The 19,373-nt window shown below is 57.2% G+C and overlaps 1 protein-coding gene across 3 annotated transcripts in view; it reads left to right on the top strand.

Annotated features, from left to right (window-relative positions):
• The first annotated feature begins 918 nt into the window (after positions 1-918).
• Positions 919-19,373, top strand: part of RUSC2 (RUN and SH3 domain containing 2) — a 79,137-nt gene continuing 60,682 nt past the window's right edge. For 2 of the 3 annotated variants that reach the window (XM_043547283.1, XM_037902767.2), the window contains exon 1: positions 10,428-10,569. The gene's annotated coding sequence lies outside the window, so the exon portion shown is untranslated. Of the gene's footprint in view, positions 1,221-10,427; positions 10,570-19,373 lie in introns of those variants that run through there. The other variant, XM_037902766.2, reaches the window with a different exon arrangement.

Raw genomic sequence — 19,373 nt, 5'->3', positions numbered from 1 at the left:
CCTGCTGATTGCTGCCCAGAGAGAGCCCCCTGGGCGTTCCGGAGACTTCGTTTTGACCTGCTAAAAGTGAAATCGAAAACCCAACCTCTCCAAAGCCCTGTCCCCGGGCTGCGCCCCCAGGGCGGCACCGTCGTGTCTTCCTCGGTCAGTCGCTTGCCTGGGGTAAATCCAGCCAGGGTCAGATGTGTGGGTGGTGCTGAGATCTGAGCGGGCTCAGACATGCAGCAGGCCAGGCCAGCCGGTGGAGTGAACTGGACGGATGGGAGCCGCGGGGCTGCAGGCGGCCTGGGGGATTCGGTGCCCGTGACTGTGAAGCCCTGTGCTCAGGAAGAGGGAACCGGCAGCAGGCGAGGGGGCAGAAAGGGAGCTGAGCAGCCTCGCCCATTGCGTGCAAGTGAGGGGCTGTTTGGTCTCCCAGGTAGGACTGTTTGGTGCAGCTCCGCTCCGGGGATGATGTGGATTGGGCCAGGCAGGCTGGGGGGCAGGTGTCTATCTTGATCTTTAGTGGGTCCCATGGGGAGAGTTCTGTGAGTCTCTGAGTTATTTAATATTCCCCAGTTGCTGAGGATGGGGGCGTAGAAGCACCCGGGAGAGGCGGTATCCAGGGGCCTCTCTCCCTTCCTAGGTGATAATGGGAGGCCAGTCACTGTACCCCATGGGGTCTCCTCCCCCGTTATCTGGGGAGTGGCGTGCTTGTTTGCAGCCAGCCAGCTTCATGCTCTGTGCTCTGGAAATGGCTCTCTGTAACCCGAGCTGCATTTCTGCCATGCCCTTTGAGAGGGCCTCTGGATGTACACTGGGCTTTTCATTAGCAGGCTGGGCCTGGCTTTGCCAGCCAGCAGCCCGCGTCTCCCCGGCTCGCAGGCTCTGTGAGAACACATGCGCTTTGCAGTGCACGGCCAGCAGTAGGACGGGAGAGGGGAGCCGGGCTAAGCCCAGATCCCTGCCTGAGAAGTGCCCTGTCATGCCGCTTGCTCTCCAGCAGCTGCTGGCAGCCTCTTCCTGACACCCGATTACAGCACAGGGCCCGCTGATCACTGAGCCGATGCTGCGACAAGCTGGTTTCCCTTTGGATTATCACTGGCCCTGCATCGTGTATTCTCCAGCCACTCTAATGCGCCAGGCATTGTGAGAATCTAATCGCTTACGCGCTGGGCACCCAGCTGCAGCGAGCCGTGACCAGAGCCTGGGAAGCCGGTACAGGGACTGCACCCAGCCAGGTAGGAGCTGCAGCCGTCTGTTTGCACTGCTCGAGGTCTCAGTACTGGCACCGTAACCCCCGTCTCCCCACCCAGGGAGTGACAGGTGGCTTGTGTACGTGTTCTATACAGCACTGTGTACGTATTCCTACCAGGACGGGGTGTGCTAGGGGAGGATCGTACGTGTCTGCGTTGCAATGGGGCACAGAGCTTTCCTCTCGCGTTCCCTGTTCCAACCCGGCCCAGGTCTGTAGGGATCCAGCGTCGGTCTCGTTTCCCATTATTGCGCAGTGCCCCGAGTTGTCGATGTCGGCACATCTCCCGGTGGGTGGCGGGGATGTCCTCCTCGCAGCCCTCCCCAGCCGCAGCGCTAACTGTCCGATTGAGCAGCGTGGGCGAGAATGGGATCTGGCCCATTTCAGCTGGGGAGAGGGTGGTTTTATGGAGAAGTTACAGGGCTGGGTTCTGTAATCACTGAAACTGACCCTAGAGAAATGACTCAAAACCCTACCGAATGGGACTGGGGCCGATCTCCGGTTAGCAGGGGATTTGAAAGGTTCCCATTTTCCTAGCTCCTCTAGGCCGTTCCCATCAGGGATCTTCTGAGGTGGCTGCTGGTCCTGGATAGGGGCTCTAGGGCTGGCAGGCTGGCATCTTCCCCCACAGCTCAAGGCATGTTTTAAACACAACAGTGTTCACACAGCGAGCATTCGTATTTAGCAATCCGCCCCCCAGCTCCAGTCATGCTGATGGCACAGCAACCAGGGGGGTGTAAAGCGAGGGGCCCGCTCCCCTGCGGATGGGGTCATGCTTGCCTGCCTTCCCACCACCACACCCACTCAGGCTGCTCTCGTGCTGATGGCCATCCTGCCCCCAGCCGCCAGGCACCTCTGCCAGGCTCCCCGCTCTAGATGGCAGGCCAAGGAGACTGAGGCTGCTGCAGGGTGGGGCTCGTTTGGAGGGCCAGCTCCAAACACCAAACCATTGTGCAGTGGCTGCTCAATCCCCCCCACCCCCCAGCGTTGGGAGAAGGGTCTCTGGCCCCCCAGCACCCCCCTCTCTGCGGGCAGAAGCTGTATAAATAGTGCCCGCAGGATACTATTTCGGCTCTAGCCCTTCCCAGGATGCCTCCCAAGAGTTATGTGAACAAGTGTTAAAAATAACACCCCAAGCCCTGTCTGAGTGCTGGAGTTGCTTCAGACTGAGCAGAACCGGGTGACCGTTCCATAGACAGCAGACCTGGTCCCTGGGCATGGGGGACAGGCAGGACCCCACGGGCTTTTCTGCTCTGACTGCTCAATCTCCCCAAGGGGGCAATCCAGGGCGTCGGCTCGCCAGGCCCACCACTGGCCCGTGGGACTGGGAGTATTTGCCAGAAAGCAAAGGACCTCGCCCAGAAGAAGCTGGGTTTTATTTCTGAGCTCTGACGTGAGAGACAGGCGTTTCTAGGAAGGATCAGACGCGGGCTCCACCCAGCACTGTCCTGCCTCTACAGTGCAGCACCCGATGCTTCCGAGGAGGGGGCAAGAACCCTGCAGCAGTGGACTTGAGAGAATCTGTCCCCCACGTTAGGTCTCCCTGATCCCAAATAGTTAGAGACAGGTTTAGACCCTGAAGTATGAGGATTAATGTCCCTACCACGACTCCTTCTTTGCAGTAGCTTGATAGCTCTGGATATTCTTGCTAGCCATAGACAGACACAGTCCTGAGAGCAAAGAGTTAACCCTGGGTCAGGGTCCCTCACTCTGGCTGACTTTTCCCTGCTGTGGTGCAGGGGCTCCTGGGCTCAAGGGGAGCATTGTGTGCTGGGAGGTGTAGTCTCTGCTGGCCGCACTTCCCTAATTCTCCGGCGCGAGTGAGGCCCGGGCTGCTTGTCAGCACAGACAGGACAGAGTTTGGGCACCTGTGTTTGCACGTGACTCTGCAGCGAGAGGCGCGTCAGCACTTCCGTTGTGACCCCCCAGACAACAGCGGTTCCTACCCGGTGCAGCTTGTGTGTGGGGCATTCCTGCCGTGCTGGGGCCCGGTGGCGGCTTTGCTGCAGAGGGGGTCAGGCCTGGCTGCGGTCTCGGAACATGGCAGATTCGGAAAGACGCTTGTTATTGGAGGTCGCTATGAAATGGAAGAGTGACGCTAGCAGGGCTAGAAATTGCTCTAAAAGCCTCTGGACTCACTGGTGCCATTTCCCCATGGGTGCCACAGGGGCACCGATTGACACATGCCCTAGGGAGCTGCAGTCCTAAATGCATCAATGTTTATAACCCTAAACGTCCCTCAGCCAGGGCCAAATGAAATATCCTGGCAAAGAGTTCTGCCCAGCCTTGTTCTGAGAGAGAGCAACAGACCCACGCATGTGTCTGGCTCCCCCTCCCATCCTTAGTCACCCTGCTTGGCCCTCCCACGCCCTCAGCCCCCCCTGTTGTGCATTTGGTTGGCGTCCTGCTTTCCTGGCACTGTGATTAAAGATCCCAGGGCAGGTTTCGCCCGAGTTGGAGTGTGAACCCCAATGTCTTGGACATATTCCAACATGGGCAATTCCATACATTTCCTCTGTGGTTTCAGCTGGCCACAGCAGTCACTTCCTGGCCTGAATTGAGCGGCCTTGTTGCTGTGCGTTGTGACACATCTGCAGTGCTCCACCCTAAAGGTGGCTGCGTTTTAGGTTGGGTTTGGGATTTCTGTTCCTTACGTGTCCCTCACCTGCTTCTGCAGCTGGCTGTGAAGCTTCGCTGAGGTCTGAAAAGTAACTGAGATGAAAGTCCGTCATGGAAATGTAAAATACCTTCGTGTCTGATTCTGCTGGGGAGTGGCTGGGAGGCAGGATAACCTGTCCCAGCCTTTAAGCCCTGCATCTGCTGGCCTAGCTGCTGCTGACCTCCAGCACAGGGTCTCTCCGTCCCTCAGAAGGGCTCTCCTTTCTCTGACATTCTCAGCACTGGGCATCACGTAAGGCAATGTTCTCGCTCTGCCAGGAGCACTGTCACTGTCGGCAGACACGAGCCTGTGGACCCTGGGAATCTCCCTGCTGGGAGGTCCCCTGAAAGGGAGGTGGTGTGGTGTAGTTAAAGCTAGAGGAGCTCTATTAGGCTCCCGTTTACTTCAGACCATTTCTCTAGTTTGTCCAGAGCATTTTGAATTTTAATCCTATCCTCCAAAGCATTTACAACCCCTCCCAGCTTGGTGTCGTCTGCAAACTTTATAAGTGTACTCTCTAAGCCATTATCTAAATCATTGCTGAAGACATTGAACAGAACTGGACCCAGAACTGATCCCTGCGGGACCCTACTCGATAAGATACTCATCCCCTTCCAGCATGACTGTGAACCACTGGTAACTACTCTCTGGGAATGGTTTTCCAACCAGTTCTGCAACCACCTTATAGTAGCTCCACCTAGGTTGCATTTCCCTAGTTTGTTTATGAGAAGGTCCTGCGAGACAGTATCAAAAGCCTTTCTCAAGTCCGGATATACCACGTCTACCGCTTCCCCCCATCCACAAGGCTTGTTACCCTGTCAAAGAAAGCTCTCAGGTTGGTTTGACACGATTTGTTCTTGACAAATCCATGCTGACTTATCATCTTATTATCTTCTAGGTGTTTGCAAATTGATTGCTTAATTATTTGCTCTATTATCTTTCCAGGTACTGAAGTTAAGCTGCCTGGTCTATAATTCCTCGGTTTGTCCTTATTTCCCTTTTTATAGATGGGCACTAGATTTGCCCTTTTCCAGTCCTCTGGAATCTCTCCCACTTCCATGACTTGTCGAAGATTTTAATTGCCAATGGCTCAGATACCCTCAGTCAGCTCCTTGAGTATTCTAGGATGCATTTCCTCAGGCCCTGGTAACTTGAAGACATCTAAGTTGCCTATGTAACTTTTAACGTGTTCTTTCCCTATTTTAGCCTCTGATGCTACCTCATTATCACTGGCATTCACTGTTAGATGTCCAACCGCTACTAACCTTTGTGGTGAAAACTGAAACAAAAAAGTCATTTAGCATGTCTGCCATTTCCACATTTTCCGTTATTGTTTCTTCCCCCCCCCGCCTCCCTTTCCTTGGGCTTCCTCATTCTTCTAATGTATTTGTAGAATGTTTTCTTGTCTCTAGCTAGTTTAATCTCATTTTGTGCTGTGGCCTCTTGAATTTTGTCCCTACGTACTTGTGCTATTTGTTTATATTCATCCTTTGTGATTTGGCCTAGTTTCCACTGGACTAGAACCCTCCTAGCCTTCACCCCCGTGGTTTTCAAGACCATCTCATGATGTTTTGGGGGGCCTGACTCCTGGGTTTTGAGTTCCTGGGATTGTGCTGACACCGAATTGCCACTCTGTAGTGGAAGCACGGCCTCCTGGAGCTAGGTGTCACCATGGGAAGCCTGATAAACTCTGAGCAGGTCATGTTACTGCATGTGTGTGAGCGACCTGCACTTTGCCTGGCCCCTCTGCAGCTGTGCCCGTGTTAACACTCCTAGCCCCGGGGATGGGAACTGATGAGTGCCTGGCTGGGAGACGGCCCAGGAAATCCCAGCAACATCGCTCATTCCCTCGCCAAGTTTCTCAAGGTTTTGCAGGTTGGCGACTCCTTATCTGAAGAGACACATTTTTGCTCCCCCTCAAACTTCTTATGAAAGTCAGAGTAAAACGGGACCAGTCCCAGCACTGCTAAGCCTGGCTGGTTAGTTGTGCGTGCACATCGGGAGGTAGCAGAGAACAGCTGACCTTGAAGGGCCCGGGGGTGGAGGGAACAAGACTGTCTGTGCTTTAGACTGGAATCGAATGTTCAATGTCTGCAACCCACCGGCTGAGAAATGGGGCTCGTTGCTGTAGTGCACCTCTCAGGCAACCCCTGATGGGCAGACTAGCCTGGGGGGCGGCTGGGCGCTGACGTGTCCTGGGGGGTTCCTGTTTCTGCCATGGGCAGCTGCGCGGTGACTGAGAAGGCAGTGATCTGCTCTGGAGCCTGTGTACAAATGTTCCTTCCGTAGTCTGGAGACAGTCACTCAGCTCTCCTTCCCCGAGACAGTGCTGGGAAGGGGGGCCGTGGTGGGTCAACTCCAGTGGCCTCTGGTCACGTGTCCTCCCTGCTGATTCATCCAAAGCCAGCTGGCGGATTTGTGTATTAGAGTAGATGCACAGAGTCATGGGTTCCAGAGCCAGAAGGGACCATTGTGATCATCTGGTCTGACCTCTGGCATAGCACAGGCCAGAGACCTGCCCTGAAATAATCCCTAGAGCCGATCTGTTAGAAACACAGCCAATCCTGATTTCAAAGTTGTCAGAGCTGGAGAATCCACCATGTCCCTTGGTAAACTGTTCCAATGGTTAATTATGCCCACTGCTAAAAATGTACACCTTATTTTCAGTCTGAATTTGTCTAGCTTCAATGTCCAACCATTGAATCGTGTTTAGACCTTTTGCTGCTAGATTGCACAGCCCAGTATTAAATATTTTGTTTCCCATGTAGGTACTTGTAGATTGTGATCAAGTCTCCCTGTAACCTTGTCACGGAGTCCCTGGGCGATGCTCTGGAACTGCTCCCCATGAAGCCAGTCAGTAAAACAGAGGTTTATTAGACGACCGGAACATGGTCTAACACAGAGCTTGCAGGTGCAGAGAACAGGACCCCTCTGCTGGGTCCATTCTGGGGGGCAGTGAGCCAGACAACCACGTCTGCACTTCACTCCATGTCCCCAGCCAGCCCCAAACTGAAACTCCCTCCAGCCCCACCTCCCCTGGGCTTTGTCCCTGTCCCCGGGCCAGGAGGTCACCGGATTCCTTTGTTCTCCAACCCTTTAGCTCTCACCTTGCAGGGGGGAAGGGCCAGGCCATCAGTAGCCAGGAAACAGGGTGTCGGCCATTCTCTGTGTCCAGACCCCTGCACACACCTGCCCCCTAGGGCTCTGCAATGATCATACACCCTTATCCCACCCCCTAGACACTCAAGAACTGCCTAGGGGAAACTGAGGCACCCCCACACTATTCAGAGGAGCCATTAAGAACAGTCCCACTTCATCACACCTTCTCTTTGGTGAGGTAAATAGATTGAGCTCTTCGAGGTCATCACTGTGAGGCAGGTTTTCCCATCCTTTAACCATTCTCATGGGTCTTCTCTGACCCTCTCCGATTTATCAACATCCTCCTTGGATTGTGGGTCCCGGAACTGGACCCAGGATTCCAGCAGCGGTTGCACCAGTGCCAGGTACAGAGGGAAAATCACCTCCCTGCTCGTTCGCAAAATCAGCCTTTTTGGCCACAGCGTCATACTGGGCGCTTGCGTTCAGCTGATTTTCCACCGCGAACCCCCACTCTTTTTCAGAGTCCCTGCTTCCCAGGATAGAGCCCCGCTCCTGTAAGAATGGCCTACGCTCTTTGTTCCTAGATACATACATTTACATTTAGCCGTATTAAAATACATGCTGTTTGCTTGCACCCAATTTACCCCGCGATCCAGATCGCTCTGTCTCGGTGACCTGTCCTCTTCATTATTTCCCACTCCTGCAATTTTTGTGTCATCTGCAAACGTTGTCAGTCATGACTAAGGCTACAATTTTGTCATGGAGGTCACAGAAGTCATGGAATCCGTGCCTTCCAGAGACCTCCGTGACGTCAGCCCAAGGCGGCTGGGAGCTGCAGGTTCCCCCCACTGCCCGCGGTGCCCGGGAACTGCAGGGCACCCCTGCCGCCCGCGCTCTGGTTCAGGCAGATGGTGCCCTTGGATGAGCTGGATCTTCACTGCTGTGGTAGCAAGTCCTTTTTCTCAGCTGTTTCTCTGAACCCTCGTTGCCATCAGAAGGGAGTGGCCCTCCAGGCAGACTGTACCTACGGCCTGTCAATCCCAGCCCCCTGCGGGGCCGAGCCTGGTCAGGCCAGGCCGGGTGGGATCCTGGCGGGTTAGGCTAGTGCATCAGGTCAGTGCGGTGTCGTGTCCCCCCCGTGAGGAGTGTAGCTGTCAGTTACAGCCCTCTGGTGGGATCCTGGCCAGGTTAGGTTTATCAGCTTGGCTTGGCATGGCGTCCCCCACGTGGGGCCGCAGTTCCTGACAGGGAGCTGGTTAATGTCAGTGTCTGTGGGCAGGGACAGCGGCTTGGCCCGTTTGCTCTGGTACCTCGTAGCGTCAGGGCTGGCAGGGCTCCCAGGAGAGCAGGGAGGGCAGTAGAATATTTTCCATTCTGCTCCTCGCTGCGGGAACGAGTCTCCGGGGTAACGCCTTGCTTTGCTACAGAGGCGATCCTGCTGTCCCGGCCGAACGGTCGTCAGCACGTCCACCCAAGTCTGCCTTAATCACTGCGGACAGCACAACGGGGCAGGCCGGGTGGTGGTCTAATGGGAAGGGGTAGCTGAGACTCTGTTAATAGTCTCGCTTACTGCCGCTCGGGGGAACAGAGCACTCCAGGGCGAGCTCTCTGCTCCCCTCAACGGCCAGCCACGGAGAGGCCCTGTCGCTGCTCTGCTACAGGGACACTCGCTACGGGGCTGGGCACCAGCCGGGAGAGCTCCGACCCCACGGCGGCCTCGGAGTGACGTGCGACTCTCAGTGCGGGAGGAGGCTGGGCCCTGCTCCCAGAATGGGCACTGCCTGAGTGGCCGTCTCCTGACGCAGCGTGAGCAGCGAGAGCCCAGGCCATGCACCTCATACGGGAGAGCCCCCCCAGCCCCGGGCCTTTGGAAACCATCGCCCTGACCCTGCCCTGCTAGGAAAGCAGCTGGGGGGTCATGTGCCCGGCGCACTGGTTCTAGCTGCACGGGTACGTCGACCCTGGGGGCCGTGCCCAGGCCCTGCCGTGCAGTGTTAAATGCCGTGCCGTGCAGTGTCTCCGTGAGGTCTCGTCACTGCCTCCGTGAAGCGCGGCTGGGCTGGGGTCCAGCCCAGACTCCTTGGCCTTGCCAGCACAGAGCGTTTTCTGAGACGGGCCCGTTGCTGAAACGGGCCTGGTGCAGCTCAGTTGGTGCCCGGGGAGCGGGGACGTGAGTGCGGACTGGCCTCTGAGCCGGGCACGCCGAGCCGCTGGCACTGCCAGGGCTGGCTGCTCTGCGCTGCTGCCCCCGGGGAGCTGCCAGTGCTATCAGCTTTGCCCACCGCCTCCAGGGTCCCACTGAAACTGCCCCGAGCAGCCTCTGGCTGCGCTTTGGGCCTTCACATGGGGGCCAGCTGCACCGGGCGTCTCCCCAGGAGAGGAGTCCCCCTGGAGGGGTGGGGGAGGTCTCAGATAATTCAACGACGGGCGCTAGAAATCCTTCAGGAGAGCCACTCGCCCCGCAGGGCACGGGCCCCCCCTCGGCAGCTTGCCAGGAGCCTCGCAGGTGCAGCCACCCTGTGCTGACAGGGAGGCGGCCTGTCCTAGCGCATGGATGGAGAGGAAACCTCGCCTCTGCGAGCCGGGGGCTCCACGGGCCACGCGTTTCTTTGAGCGACGGGGTGGCCCTGGGCGGCATCGCGGAGCTGACGGGGTTTGGCTGGGCCTATAGGCAGTGGAGGAACCCCCCGCTTTAGACAGCTGCCGATTCAGCTGTGGTTTCAGATTCGCGGCGTCTCTGAGCGTGAACCCTTGGCCGGGTGATACCTGCACTGGCTGAGTGCCTGGCTGCTGCTGCCCTCCACCCCCAAGGTGGCTGCATTTCGAGGGTGCTGTTTGGATGGTGCCTGTGGAGGCCTTTGGGGTAAGCGGCACCATGGAGAACCACAAATCTTTCCTTCCAGCCCCTCCGCGGCCCTGGCCTCTTCCTCTGTTCCGCACCGTGGGCCGGCCAGGGGCTGTGGCTGCCCGAGGGCTGCTCTGCCGGCAGGCGGCGATGCCAGCTCCCCCCGGCTGTTGCCAAGGGCAGAGAGCAGGAGGGGTGAGGCCGAGCAGCCGGGGCTGCAGCATCTGTCACTGCAGAAAGAAAAGGAGGACTTGTGGCACCTTAGAGACTAACCAACCAATTGAGCTCATGCTCAAATAAATGTGTTAGTCTCGAAGGTGCCACAAGTCCTCCTGTTCTTTTTGCGGATACAGACTCACAGGGCTGCTACTCTGAAACCTGTCACTGCAGAGGCTTCAGCTGGGTGTGGAGGCTGCAGGGGACCCCGAGCTGCTCCTCCCTGATGCCCCAGGGCTGAGCAGAACCGGCCCCCATCCTCCCGCCGGCCCCGCTCTCTGCACCCCCCGCCGAAGCCCCGCCGGGGGCCAGCCGGGCAGTGGGCAGGCCCGGCCCTGCGCGCCGCCCCGCGTCACCGCCGCCGCCGGCAGCCTGGAGCTGGGATTGCGCAGACCCTCCGCATTGCCCGGGATGCGGCGGCGGCCGGGCGGCGCCTCCCCCAGCGCCGCGGAGAGAGGCGAGCCCGCAGCCGGCGGCGCCTGCCCCCGCAGCTGCCCCCGGGGGCGCCTCGGGAAGGTGAGCGAGGGCGATGCCGGGGGCCGCTTCTCTTGCTCGCAGATGGTGTTTAGGTCGGACGTTTTCCTGCCGAGCCCTGGCTTTTGCCAGCTCCGCGCCGGGGGCCTGTCCGGGTGCGGGGCCGGGCGGCCGTGACACGGCGGGCTGTCGTGTCTGGACGCCCCGGCGGGCTGTCGTGTCTGGACGCCCCGGCGGGCCAGTCCCGGCCCCGGCCTGGGCGCAGGACCCGGCTCCCCTTTGTCTGCCGTGGCAGCCCAGCCCGGGCTGGTTGCGGTGCTGAGCGCGGCCGTGCCCGGGCTGGGGATGCTGCGGCCGCCCGAGACAAAGGACCCAGGCTGCGGGGGGAGGGAGGCGGCGGGCCTGGGCTCGCTTTGCAGGCTGGTGCCTGGCTGGCCCACAAGCCCGGAGCCTGGAGCACGGCGGGCAGGCGCAAGCCCTGCTCCCGCCCGGCGGGATGCACCCGGCTCCGCGGGCGGGGACCCTGCGCGCTGCCCGGGGGGTGCCGTCAGGAGCTGCGCTCTCCTCCGGGCGGGGAGAGGGGCCACCCGGGCGCCGGTTTCCTCTTCGGGGTGGGCCGGGCCCCGTGACTGCAGCTCAGCTGCGAGCAGGTGTCGCGCCCCGTCCTCGTCTCCCTGCAGCCCGCCAGGCGCCCCGCCACTGCCGGCCGCGGAGACGGGTGCTCCAGGCACGAGGGCGGCTCCCCTAACGCGTATGTGGTGAAAGGGGACGGACCGGGGGGAGGGAGGCTGAGATCTGAGGCCAGCCAGAAGAGCAGGGGGTGAGGCGGTGCTGTAGGGTGTGAAAGGGGGAGGAGGTAACTATAGGGGTGCAGTGGCGGGGGCTCCGGTGGAGTGCTGTGTCTGTCGGGGGTGCAGTGGCGGGGGCTCCGGTGGAGTGCTGTGTCTATGGGGGGTGCAGTGGCGGGGGCTCCAGTGAGATGCTGTGTCTATGGGGGGTGCAGTGGCGGGGGCTCCAGTGGAGTGCTGTGTCTATGGGGGGGGCAGTGGCGGGGGCTCCGGTGGAGTGCTGTGTCTGTCGGGGGTGCAGTGGCGGGGGCTCCGGTGGAGTGCTGTGTCTATGGGGGGTGCAGTGGCGGGGGCTCCAGTGGAGTGCTGTGTCTATGGGGGGTGCAGTGGCGGGGGCTCCAGTGGAGTGCTGTGTCTGTCGGGGGTGCAGTGGCGGGGGCTCCAGTGAGATGCTGTGTCTATGGGGGGTGCAGTGGCAGGGGCTCCAGTGGAGTGCTGTGTCTATGGGGGGTGCAGTGGCGGGGGCTCCAGTGAGATGCTGTGTCTATGGGGGGTGCAGTGGCGGGGGCTCCAGTGGAGTGCTGTGTCTGTCGGGGGTGCAGTGGCGGGGGCTCCGGTGGAGTGCTGTGTCTATGGGGGGTGCAGTGGCGGGGGCTCCGGTGGAGTGCTGTGTCTGTCGGGGGTGCAGTGGCGGGGGCTCCAGTGGAGTGCTCTGTCTATAGGGGGTGCAGTGGCGGGGGCTCCGGTGGAGTGCTGTGTCTGTCGGGGGTGCAGTGGCGGGGGCTCCAGTGGAGTGCTGTGTCTGTGGGGGGTGCAGTGGCGGGGGCTCCGGTGGAGTGCTGTGTCTGTCGGGGGTGCAGTGGCGGGGGCTCCGGTGGAGTGCTCTGTCTATAGGGGGTGCAGTGGCGGGGGCTCCGGTGGAGTGCTGTGTCTGTCGGGGGTGCAGTGGCGGGGGCTCCGGTGGAGTGCTGTGTCTATGGGGGGTGGAGTGGCGGGGGCTCCGGTGGAGTGCTGTGTCTGTCGGGGGTGCAGTGGCGGGGGCTCCGGTGGAGTGCTGTGTCTATGGGGGGTGCAGTGGCGGGGGCTCCGGTGGGGTGCTGTGTCTATGGGGGGTGCAGTGGCGGGGGCTCCAGTGGAGTGCTCTGTCTATAGGGGGTGCAGTGGCGGGGGCTCCGGTGGAGTGCTGTGTCTGTCGGGGGTGCAGTGGCGGGGGCTCCGGTGGAGTGCTGTGTCTATGGGGGGTGGAGTGGCGGGGGCTCCGGTGGAGTGCTGTGTCTGTCGGGGGTGCAGTGGCGGGGGCTCCGGTGGAGTGCTGTGTCTGTCGGGGGTGCAGTGGCGGGGGCTCCGGTGGAGTGCTGTGTCTATGGGGGGTGCAGTGGCGGGGGCTCCGGTGGAGTGCTGTGTCTATGGGGGGTGCAGTGGCGGGGGCTCCGGTGGAGTGCTGTGTCTGTCGGGGGTGCAGTGGCGGGGGCTCCAGTGGAGTGCTGTGTCTGTAGGGGGTGCAGTGGCGGGGGCTCCGGTGGGGTGCTGTGTCTATGGGGGGTGCAGTGGCGGGGGCTCCGGTGGAGTGCTGTGTCTATGGGGGGTGGAGTGGCGGGGGCTCCGGTGGAGTGCTGTGTCTGTCGGGGGTGCAGTGGCGGGGGCTCCGGTGGAGTGCTGTGTCTGTCGGGGGTGCAGTGGCGGGGGCTCCGGTGGAGTGCTGTGTCTGTCGGGGGTGCAGTGGCGGGGGCTCCGGTGGAGTGCTGTGTCTGTCGGGGGTGCAGTGGCGGGGGCTCCGGTGGAGTGCTGTGTCTATGGGGGGTGCAGTGGCGGGGGCTCCGGTGGAGTGCTGTGTCTGTCGGGGGTGCAGTGGCGGGGGCTCCAGTGGAGTGCTCTGTCTATAGGGGGTGCAGTGGCGGGAGGTTATAGGGGATGCACAAGTCAGTAGCTTTTCTCCCCTCGACAGCAGGTGTGAGATGTGCTAAAGTACAGGTGACCTGAGTTGAGGAGCCATACCGCACTCACAAAGCCACTCCCCAGTTAGCCAGCTCGGCTGAGCTCTAGGGCAGCTCATTTCAGGGATCGCCAAAGGGTGGTTTAGATACAACACCATGAGATCTGCAGGCTTGGAAGGGCAGGGATGGGGCAGGCTCAGTTTGTCAGTGCTGTGGAGGAGCTGAGAGTGCGAACAGCAGCAGAAGGGGCTGCAGGTCAGGAGTGAGGTGCCTTCCAAGTTGCATGTGGGGCTCAGGGCTGGAAGAGTAGGGGGGCTGCTGTGTCAGAGTGGAGGCTTGAGGAGCGGTGGGGAGGTGGAGGGAATTCAGGACTGGAAGAACAGGGGAATTTAAATATTAAATCCTTAGCGTGACTCCCTCCAGCTTGTCTCACTGTGTTCATCAAGTGTGTCAGGACTCTCCCTAGCGGGAACACGGTTTGGCTGAGGCTGGAGTTGTCCTCAGCACAACCTTTTGTGCAGCAGTTTTCTGGAAGGACCATTTTATTTCTGCAAGTCCTTGGTCAGTCTGTCTGTCTGTCTGTCTCTCTCTCTCGTCCCATGTGGTCCTGTCTTTTAAACCTGGGGAGCAAGACAAAGCCAGAGCATCTGTTCAGGACAGCAGAGGGGAAGAACAGGGATTCATGCAAAAGTATGTGGGAGAGAATTAGTTCTCACCAAAGCTTTAGGCCCACAAATTAAAATAGCATCAGGGCATTTAACCTCCTGGACTGCGAACATCCTCCCATCGCAAACCTGAACCCCATGCCAGGAACTCAAACCTCTGTGTGTCCCCCATCCTCTTTCACGATCCTGAGGGACCCTGCTGCGGGATATGCACCTGCAGGAGGGAGCTAGGGAGAATATGCAGTAGGGCACATGCATCTGCCTGTGTCTGCATCAAGGAGCCAGAGGAGAAAACGGGCAGCAGGACACGCAGCAGCTGTGTCTGCCTTGAGGAGATGGCATGCCTACTTTGGGGCACCGCCACGTCTCAGGAAGCTGGGGACAATTTGCATCAGGTGTATGCGATTCTCTGCATCAGGAGACTGAGGCAGATCCTGCAGTGGTCACAGCCCTGGGGAGAGCTTGTGCCCTGACACGCAGGCTGGCTGGGCCTTGTTCGTGTTGCTTGGACTGCGCTAGTTGTTAAGCACTGAAAGCACCAAGCCGCAGACCCTGCCTGAGATGCCTGAAGTCTAAAGGAGAGGCAGGATCAGGTGGGCACTGGAGAGACTTCAGGAATCATTAGCTTTAAAGAAATCCTGCAAATACCGCATAGGCCCTGGTGTAGGCTACACAGTTCCTGCTGCACAGCCTCGTTAGTGCCTTGAGATAGGACGTTAGAGAGAATGGGGCACGGGTCACTGGCAGGTTTAAACTGGCATCCATGGTGGAGTCTCTGTCACTTGAAGTCTGTAAATCATGGTTTGAGGATGTCGGTAACTCAGCCAGAGGTTCGGGGTCTGTAACTGGAGGGGGTGGGCGAGGTTCTGTGGCCTGCGATGTGCAGGAGGTCACACTAGGGGATTATGATGGTCCCTCCTGGCCTTTGAGTCTGTGCAGCAGGGTCTGTGGGCGAGGCCTGTCAGTGATTGCATGGCAGAAGATGCAGATGCCCAGGAGAACATGTCTGCCTGTGCCGTATTACTGCCCTTCACGCGTGATCTCACGGGTACTTCGGTGGCCAGGTCCCCGCCCCATGGCTTTTACAATCTCGCTTAGAGCCAGGTTCAACAGAAAAGACCGTGTCTGGGTGGGGATAGGGACAGGCCCAGGATGGGCAGTAGAAAGCCAACAGTAACCAGTGGGAAGGGGATGTTGCTTCCTGGGAGAATTCAGCTTTTCTGCCGAGTAGGTGATCAGCTTGGAACGGGGCAGCACTGGCTGCTGGGTTAGGGCTAAAGCCAGAATCTCATTCTGGGGTTTTTCTTTAACCCTTATCCCAGCTTCTCCCAAGAGAGTCCGGCCACCCCGACTCTTTCCTGGCTGCCCCTTAGGCCAGGCTGGAGTGCTGGGAAAAGTCAGACAAGAAGTGTTCAGATTGTCGTGGGGGGGCTCTTCTCCCCAGCCCCCGCTTCGCATGCACCCCTCTTTCTAAAGAGCAAATGTTAAGCCACCTTTCCGAGGGCTGCTGGGGTCTGTGCATTCCAACTAAAATAAACCCTTTAGGACACAAAAACGGGTTTAATCAGTTCCCACAAAAGGCAAATTCTGGGCAGCTAAGAGGCCAAAAATGAGAGGGAGAGTGGGGGTAGCTGTGCTTGCCAAACATACCCCAGGGCAAATCTGTGTAGCAGGGGGGTGTCTGGCTCCTCTCTCTGGAATTGCAGCTGTCACAGGGCTGGGGTGGTGGCTTTGTCCCCTCCTGTTCTCCCAGCTAACCTCCCCTGGCTCGTCTGGCTTTGGATGGTGCTAATGCAGTCTTTGCTCTACACACAGCTTGCAAAATGATGGGTTGGGCTGGAGCCTCTAGCCTGACCTCCACACCTCCCAGCATTAACCCAGTATGGCCAGCCCCTGGCATTCAAAACATCATGACTCGGGCCCCAGAAAACCATGAAACTTTACAAGATAAGGATTGGGCCTTTTTCCTTTGCCTCGTGGCTTCTGCGTCTTTAAGGGACACTCGGCTCATGTTTTCAAGCTTTTCACCACAAGAAGGAGGGTAGAAACTTTTGTTATGGGAAGCCAAGCTTCCTACATACTCACATGACTCCAGGAGCTGGGGATTTAAGAAAAACACCCAAACTGGTGAGAACTGGCAACTAGCCGCTCTCTGGCCTCCCAGAGCCATGCCTTCCCCACAGGGCCGGCCGCTTTCCGACATCCCAGAGCTGGGCCTTCCCCACAGGGCCAGCCTTCCTCTGGAGCATGGGTGTGATGACATACATTAAGTATCAGTGTGCAGATTGCTTTGCACAGCAGAGTCTGAGACCCTGCCCCAAAGAGCTCACCTTTCTTAGAGCCAGAGCAATGGGAGCAGACACCAGGCCAGGGTGGGAACCTCTGGGAGGACAGGGATGATTGGGATGGACAGTGACTGTGCAAACCAATTGTAGTCAATTGTAGCGTTCAGCCAGATAGTGACTAGCTGGGAATGGAGCTTGGCCAGAGCTACCTAGTGGATAGAACAGTAACTGATGCAGGCGGCCAGTTCCTGATGGCAGGTGGGGACAGGCCACACGTGGTGTAAATAAATTAACAATAAACTGTAAATCTCTCTCTCTCCCCATGTGTATATATAGGGAGAGACATTTACAGTTTACAGCTCTGTGTATTACTCATCTTAGTCCATAAGCCCCTGGGTGGTGGTTGTGTCTGGACAGTGCCCAGGGGCCACCGATCCTGACTCTGGCTCTGAACGCTCCTGTACTACAGAGGGCCGAAGAAAAGCTCTATGTAAGGGCCAAAGCTTGTCCCTTTCACAGCGGCTCTTGGTCCAGCACCAGATAGGACCTGGCCCAGCATGTGTCCTGTCCTGCAGAGCTCGTTAGAACTGAAGTGGGTGATGCGTAGGTGACTTACACCCACTCAGGAGCTGGGCCTGACCCTCCCGACCACGCCCAGAACCACATGCCTGAGTTAACCCTGTTCCTTGGTCCTTGCTGTTGGCATGCAGTGAAATGCCTGCACTGCAGCTGGAGCATCCCCTCCTGTCCTGCTCCAGCGCAGGACGTTATCGGGGCTCCCTGGGCGGCTGCTGCTGCAGTGGTGTGCCTGGGGGCTGGCGTTACAGGGCACTCGGGCAGAGGGGAGCAACTGGAGGTTCCTGCTTACAAGAGAGATCCTAGGTCATAGGTGTTAGAGACAGAAAAGATCACAGGGGCCAGCCACAGGGGCTGGCAAGACCACAGTCCCCATAGAACATGTCCTGGGCTTGATTCTGATGTTGGACTTGGTGTCAGCTGTGCGTTAGACTAGAATAGGTGCTACGTAAGGCCCAGCCTGCGCCCTGGGGGCCCTGCACGCGATTAGAGTGCTCTGACGCTGGACTCTGAGATCGCCCCCCGCCCCTTTACTCGCGTGCGGGGGGGCCTACACTGCGCACACAGCTCCTGTTTGCTCTTCTGCCCAGCGGTGCCGGGTGACGCTGTTTGGGTGGAGATTCCAGCCACCCTGCAATGGCTGAATCAATGAGCAGTGGCGGTCTGGTTGGAATGCTCTGACCCTCAGTACTGGCGAATGTCGAACCCATTCACACCCTAGCCACTCCTCTCCCCTGGCTTGTGCTCCTCTCCAGGGTGCTGGGTACTCAAGTGTCAGGCCGGATCGGGGCCCAGCGACCCCTGCTGTCTGCTCAGTCGGTGCGTGTGGCTCAGCTGCGTGCTCTCTCTTTTCTAGAGCCGCATCAAACTCTGTCGTCAAATGGCATCGGCTGCCATCGCTTCTGACCTAAACCCGTTCGGTGGCCAGTCCTTTCTCAGCTCTGCTCAGCCTGCCTTGGTCCAGAAGTGACTGCCCCTTTCCTAGTCTTGGCCTATCTCACCTGCCTAGTCCTGTCTGAATTGTACTAGGGCTGTCAAGTGATTAAAAAAATTAATTGTGACTAATCGCACGATTAATCAGGCTGTTAAACAATAACAGAATACCATTTATTTAAATGTGTTGGATGTTCTCTACGTTTTCAAATATATTGATTTCAATTACAACACAGAATACAAAGTGTACAGTCCTCACTTTATAGTTATTCTTGAATACAAGTATTTGCACTGTAAAACACCTAAAGAAATAGTAAATTTCAATTCACCTTGTACAAGTACTGCAGTGCAATCTCTTTATCATGAAAGTTGAACTTACAAATGTAGAATTATGTACAAAAAACTGCATTCAAAAACAACGCAATGTAAAATTTTAGAGCCTGCAAATCCATTCAGTCCTACTTCTTGTTCCGCCAATCGCTCAGACAAACAAGTTTGTTTACATTTGCAGGAGATAATGCTGCCTGCTTCTTGTTTACAATGTCACCTGAAAGCGAGAACAGGCATTCTCATGGCACTGTTGTAGCTGGCATTGCAAGATATTTACGTGCCAGATGCGCTAAAGATTCATATGTCCCTTCATGCTTCAACCACCCTTCCAGAGGATGTGTCCATGTTGATAACGATCCAAAGCAGTGCAGACTGACACGTTCATTTTCATCATCTGAGTCAGATGCCACCAGCAGAAGGTTGATTTTCTTTTTTGGTGGTTCAGGTTCTGTAGTTTCTGCATCAGAGTGTTGCTCTTTTAAGACTTCTGAAAGCATGCTCCACACCTCGTCCCTCTCAGATTTTGGAAGGCACTTCAGATTCTTAAACCTTGGGTCGAGTGCTGTAGCTGTCTTTAGAAATCTCACATCTGTACCTTCTTTGCGTTTTGTCAAGTCTGCAGTGAAAGTGTTCTTAAAATGAACAGCATGTGCTGGGTCACCATCCCAGACTGCTACAACATGAATTATGTGGCAGAATGCAAATAAAACAGAGCAGGGAACATACAATTCTCCCGCAAGGAAGTCAGTCACAAATTTAATTAACGCATTATTTTTTTAATGAGCGTCATCAGCAGGGAAGCATGTCCTCTTGAACGGTGGCCGAAGCATGAAGGGCATACGAATGTTTAGCAGATCTGGCACGTAAATACCTTGCAATGCTGGCTACAAAAGTGCCATGCAAACACCTGTTCTCACTTTCAGGTGACATTGTAAATAAGAAGAGGGCAGCATTATCTCCTGCAAATGTAAACAAACTTGTTTGTCTGAGCGATTGGCGGAACAAGAAGTAGGACTGAGTGGACTTGCAGGCTCTAAAGTTTTACATTGTTTTGGTTTTGAGTGCAGTTATGTAACAAAAAAAAATACATTTGTAAGTTGCACTTTCACAACTAAGAGATTGCCCTACAGTACTTGTATGAGATGAATTGGTTAGTCTCTAAGGTGCCACAAGTACTCCTTTTCTTTTTGCGAATACAGACTAACACGGCTGTTACTCTGAAAACTATTTCTTTATCATTTTTACAGTGCAAATATTTGTCATCAAAAATAATACACACTTTGATTTCAGTTACAACACAGAATACAATATATATGAAAATGTAGAAAAACATCC

Source organism: Chelonia mydas, chromosome 5 (assembly GCF_015237465.2).
Source record: "Chelonia mydas isolate rCheMyd1 chromosome 5, rCheMyd1.pri.v2, whole genome shotgun sequence".
Classification (NCBI taxonomy): domain Eukaryota; kingdom Metazoa; phylum Chordata; order Testudines; family Cheloniidae; genus Chelonia; species Chelonia mydas.
Note: the sequence above shows the minus strand (reverse complement) of the source record. Positions and strands in the feature narration are given on the sequence as shown.